The sequence below is a fragment of the Ursus americanus genome, chromosome 19, assembly GCF_024610735.1.
Source record: "Ursus americanus isolate L20-20 chromosome 19, mUrsAme1.1.p, whole genome shotgun sequence".
NCBI classification, from domain to species: Eukaryota; Metazoa; Chordata; class Mammalia; order Carnivora; family Ursidae; genus Ursus; species Ursus americanus.
The window spans coordinates 27,471,963-27,477,965 of record NC_142145.1 but is presented as its reverse complement, the minus strand read 5'-3'; positions in this window follow the sequence as shown (position 1 = coordinate 27,477,965).

Below are 6,003 nucleotides of genomic sequence, written 5' to 3'. Positions count from 1 at the left end.
GGCAGAGGGAGAAGTAGGTTCCCCGCTGAGCAAGGAGCCTGGGTGCGGGACTTGATCCCAGGACGCTGGGATCATGACCTGAGCTGAAGGCAAACACTTAACCAATTGAGCCACCCAGGCGTCCGTATAATAAAGTATTTTTAAATTAAGGAATGTGCAATTTTTTAGACATAATGCTATTGCACAGGTAATAAACTATAGTATAGTGTAAACAAAACTTTTATATGCATTGGGAAACCAAAAAATTCATTTGACTCGCTTTATTGCGGTAATTCATTTTATTGCAGTGGTATGGAACCAAACCTGCAATATCTCTAAGATATGCCTGGACCACAATTTGTTTATCTGTTTTCCTATTGATAGACATATGGGCTGTTTCCAGTTCTTGACTATTACAAATAAAGCTATGAGCATCCATGTACAAATCTTTGTGTAAACACATGTTTTTATTTCCCTTGGGTAGAATACTTATGATTGGAAGGGCTGGTTCATATAGTAGGTGTTGTTTAACTTTCTGAAAAGCACTAAACTCTTTTCAAAAATGCTCGTATTATTTTACATCCCCATAGGAATGTACACAACTTCCAGTTCCTCCACATCTTTGTCAACATTGGGTACAGTCAGCCTTTTAAATTTCAGCCTTTCTATAGGTGTGTAGTGTGATATCTCAAGGTGTTTTTTATTTTTCTTTCCCTAATGAGGATCTTTTCATGTGCTTATTTAAAATTTTTTTTATCTTCTTTGATTAGGTGTCTGTTGAAATTTTTTGTTCATATTTCTATTGGGTTGCTTGTTTTCTTGTTACATTTTGAGAGTTCTTTATTTTGGATACAAGTCCTTTTTTTAATATATATATATATGTATATATACATACTTTGTCAATATTTTCTCCCTGTCTGTGACTTTTCATTTTCTTACTAATTGTCTTTTGAAAAGCAGCATTTTTAATATGAGGAAGTCCAGTTTATCAATTTCTTTCTTTTTTATAAATTTTGCATTTGGTGTCATATCTAAAAATCATTGCTTAATGCAGGAATGTAAAATTTTTCTCCAGTTTTCTTCTAGAAGTTTTATTCTTTCAGGATTTACACTTAGCTATGATCTATTTTGAATTAATATTTGCATATTCCAAGTTCACTTTTAGGCCTGTGCATATTCTGTTGTTCCAAGACCTTTTGTAGGAAAGATTGTCTTTCTGCACTGAATTTTGCACTTTTGTAGGAAATGGGTTGTCTATATATGTGGTGATCTACTTTTGAACTCTCTGTTCTATTCGTTGGTATATTTGTCTATCTTTATGCCAATACCACATTGTTTTAATTACTGTAGATTTATAGTAAGTCTTGAAATTACGTAGTGCTCGTTACCCAATTTTGCTCTTTTTCAAAGCTGTTTTTGTTCTTCTGGGTTCTCTGTATTTCCATATGAATTTTAAAAATCAGTTTGTCAGTTTCTACAAAATATGCCTACTCAGATTTTGATTGGAATTGCATTGGGTCTACGGATGAATTTGAGAAAATTGACATCTTGGGAATATTATCTTCTACCCCATGACCACATTTATTTAGGCCTTCTTTAATTTCTCTCAGTAATTTGTAGTTTTCAATGTGTAGATTTTGCACATAATTTGTGAAATATTCCTCTCAATATTGCATGTTTTTTATGGTACTGTAAGTGGGTTTTGTTTTGTTTTGTTTTGTTTTTTAGTTTTAATTTGCAATTTCAGTCTTCTTTGTACTGAGACTGGGAATGGGAGGAGAAGATTGTAGCTTATTAAGGGGGGAGCCATCTGTGGCCTTTCAGAAAACCCTGAAGGGAGATGTCTAGTTGCAACATTTCACATTGAGTAGAGACTTTGGCCTTACACACAATTCAAGACAGCAGGAAAAATTCCAAAAACATATCTGGGTACAGAAGTTATCAAGAAAGAGATCTTATCAAATATTCCAGAGAATTCCTTACCAATCAGAAGGTCACTAAAATGGTTGAAGCAGTTACCGACTGATAAGAGAATAAGAAATTCTTATCTGGGATGTAGGAAAGGTAATTTCTGTATTTGACTCATAAATTCAATATACTCAGTCATATGCAACATTTTAAAAAAATGAATTAAAATGGAATAGAATATCATAGAATAGGATAAGACAAGACGTACATCACAGCGACTGAACCACATATAGTAGTTAGAATTTACTGAAACTTTTTTTTGCTTCTCATTCTCTTCCTCTCATTCAATTACACGTATGCACTCTGATGCAATGTAAAATGGAGTTCTTATTGTAGATCGCAGTTGAAGAATTTTGAAGCTCCTGAGGTAAGGGACTTTCCCTCTGTGAGTCTGTGATTCTCTGAAGTGGCAGTAAGATAAGGCTATTGTTGATCACCCTTTAGGTCTTCCCTTTAAGTCAAAATCTGCTTTGAGTTTGGCAACCTTACGGTAATACTGAGCAGTATTTCTTAAACAGACTGCTACCTTTGTAGAATAATGGAGAAGCATGAATACAGACGATTGGAGGGTGGTCTATGCCCTACTCACTCCACCAACTCCCTGACGTGGAAGGAGGCCTGATTCAGAGGAGTGGAACTGGTGTCTTCTCTCCACAGAGAAGGACTTGGAGCTGTGTGATTTGCCATGAAGCAATCAAGCAACACATAGCTAATTCTCCAGTGCCTTGTAGTTGTTAGCACCGTTCTCCAGCTGGGTTTCAGTCCCTGAAACAAGGAACTGCTTTCAGAGGGCTCTCCCATTTACTTGGCAAACGGAAGAAATACCCCTGGAAGAACTCAGGCCAAGACAACGTGTAAATAAGTGCTAAGCTGCACATAACATTAAGTACAAAAGGAGTTTAAAGGCAACAGGAAGGGAATGAGCAAATGGGGAAGCTTTCTCTGAGGACGAATCATGAAGCATAGAAAATTCAGGGTTAAAAAGAGGTCAGAGTGAGGACCAATATAATCAGGAGAGGCATCCTGGAAGAGGTTGATGTTTGTGTTTGTGACAGTCTTGTGGCTCCTATCAGGCCAACCCTTCTCAGCAGTGACTCAGCACATTGATTTTAGAGGTAGCCTCTGGGCACTTACATGCCGCTGATGGGTTTATAATGAAAATGCTGACGCACTGCTAAGTTGCACTGGGACCGTTGAGCAGCACTACAGAATCGAGTGCGTCATTTCCCCCTGAACAATGCATCTCATTCATTGCCTGAAGTGTGACCATTCATGTTGAAAATGAAATTCCACAGAGTGATCTGCTTGGGGAAATTATTCACACTACTCACTTAGAGATCTTGCTATCTTTTGTGGTCCTCAATTAAGGCTCACAAGAACCTCTCCAGAGTAAATTGGTGCCAATCTAGGCATTGAGAGTAGAAGAAAAAGTGATGAAAGCCCAGAGCTTCTATGAACTTTCAAAAGTCATCTCTAAGGACCCCAGGGAGCAGCTAACATTGATTATAACCAGAACACCTAGAATATTGGTGTAAAGGGAAAAAAACACGGCCTTGGAATTAGGAGACCTTAGTGCTATTTCTGATTCTTCCTGACACTACCTGGTGTGCTTTTGGTAATTCAGAAATACACATATTATTAGACATAGAAGGGATAACTTAGCCTAAACATCTTTTTTTTTTAAAAATAGAAAAACATAAGGCATACCAAGAAAAATCTAATAATATGTGTATTTCCATCACCTCCAATTAATAAGCCTGAATATTTTGTTTTCTTTTTTAAATATACAAATAATTAATACATGTAGATAAAGTAAGTCTTCTTGGACCTCTTACCCAATATGCAACCACTATTGTGAGTTTGACTCTTTCACTCTGTTTAAAACATTCTGTAGAGTTGATTACATATATGTGTATGTACTTTATGATTATTAGGGACTTAAAATTTTTACATAATAGGCATAAATGCTGTGTATAAAGTATTATTCTGAGAATTGCTTCCTTATATACATTTGGATTTATTTCATGTTTTCTCTTCATGTTATTTTTTCTTTACTACTATTTCCCCCTTCATTAGCAGTCTTTTTGGGTTGATGCAATTTTCTTTTGTTCTTTGCTCCCTCATAGTAGTTTGTAAGTTATGCATATTATTTCTTTTCTTTATTGGTTGCCCTCAAATTTTCTTTTCTTTTCTTTTCTTTTTTAAGATTTTATTTATTTATTTGAGATAGAGCAAGCGAGAGAGAGAGAGCACAAGTTGGGGGAAAGGCAGGGAGAGAAGGAGAAGCAGGCTCTCCACTGAGCAGGGAGCCTGATGAGGGGCTCGATCCCAGGACCTTGAGATCATGACCTGAGCTGAAGGCAGATGCTTAACTGACTGAGCCAACCAAGCACCCCACCCTCAAATTTTCGATATACATATTCTATTACTAATTTGTTAGCAAAGTGTACAAGGAAGAACCTTAGTATACCGCATACTCCTTAGATCTCCTCGCTCCCAAGTTTCATGCTTTGTTGTTTAGAATTTTAATTCTAACATGTTTAAACACAAAAGAAGCATATGTTCTATATTGTTTACACTATTTATGTATTTTTATCACTATATCCAATTTCTTTGCTTACCAACTTTCTCGAATCCCACTCTTCACTCTTTTTCTTTTAATAAATTATATCCTTTAATCGTTCTTGCAGTGAGAATCTGATAGTAATAAACTTAGTCCTTAAAAGGCTGAAGCTACTTTCATTTTACATTTACTCAGGAAAGCATAATATTCTACATTCACAATTATTTTACCACAGCAGTTTGAACAAATTCTTTTATTAGTGAAGAAATGAGCTGTCAACCAGGTTGCTCTTCTTTTTAGGTAATTTGTCTCCTCTGGTGGGTTTTATGGTCTTCCTTCTATTGCAGTGTCTATGCGTGGATGTATTTTTATTTCTCCTGCTGGGCACACAGTGGGTTTCCCTAATTTGAAGACTCTTATCTTTCTAATTCTAGAAAGTTTCAGCCACCACCTAACTCTTTTTGACTCTCTCTGTCATTCTTTGTATTTTTTTTTTTCTTCTGACGTTCTTACTTAGACATGTTGGTACTTCTCAGCCTTCATGTCAATTTCTTTCATTTTTTTTTTCTACCACTTTGTGTTTCTGTGTTCATCCTGGGAAATTTTCTCAATTTCAGCTTTCACTTTGCAATTTCTTTGGTTGTGTTAGCCTAATATTTAACACACTATCGAGTCTCCCATTCTCCTCCCTTATATCTTTGAGGATTTCAAAGATACTGATTTTTATTTTTATTTTTATTTTTTTTTAAAGATTTTATTTATTTGACAGAGAGAGACAGCCAGCGAGAGAGGGAACACAAGCAGGGGGAGTGGGAGAGGAAGAAGCAGGCTCATAGCGGACGAGCCCGATGTGGGGCTCGATCCCATAACGCCGGGATCATGCCCTGAGCCGAAGGCAGACGCCCAACCGCTGTGCCACCCAGGCGCCCCTCAAAGATACTGATTTTTAAACATCTTTTCAGATGTTTCAATTATTTCTGTTTCCTTGAGTGAGAATTCTTCCATTTCTTTGGTTTCTCTCATCTCTTGGAGAATTCCTTCCTGTACCTTTCCTGGAAGGTCATTTTATGATTGCCTTAGCCCATGCCTTTTGTGTCCGGATACAGAAAGCTTTATTTTAGCAGCTCAGCAATACTCTCAGCCTTTACCAAAATAGCCTGGAAACCAGGCTAATGTGAGAATCTTGACTTTGGTAGTAGGCTCTGGGAAAGGACCATGTTTCTAGAGGCCACCTGAGGAGACAAGAGATGTTCCAATTTTTTTTTTTTTTTTTAAAGATTTTATTTATTTATTTGAAAGAGACAGAGACAGCCAGCAAGAGAGGTAACACAGCAGGGGGAGTGGGAGAGGAAGAAGCAGGCTCCCAGCGGAGGAGCCTGATGTGGGGCTCGATCCCATAACCCCGGGATCACGCCCTGAGCCGAAGGCAGACGTTTAATGACTGAGCCACCCAGGCACCCCAGATGTTCCAATTTCTATGACACATAGTCTGA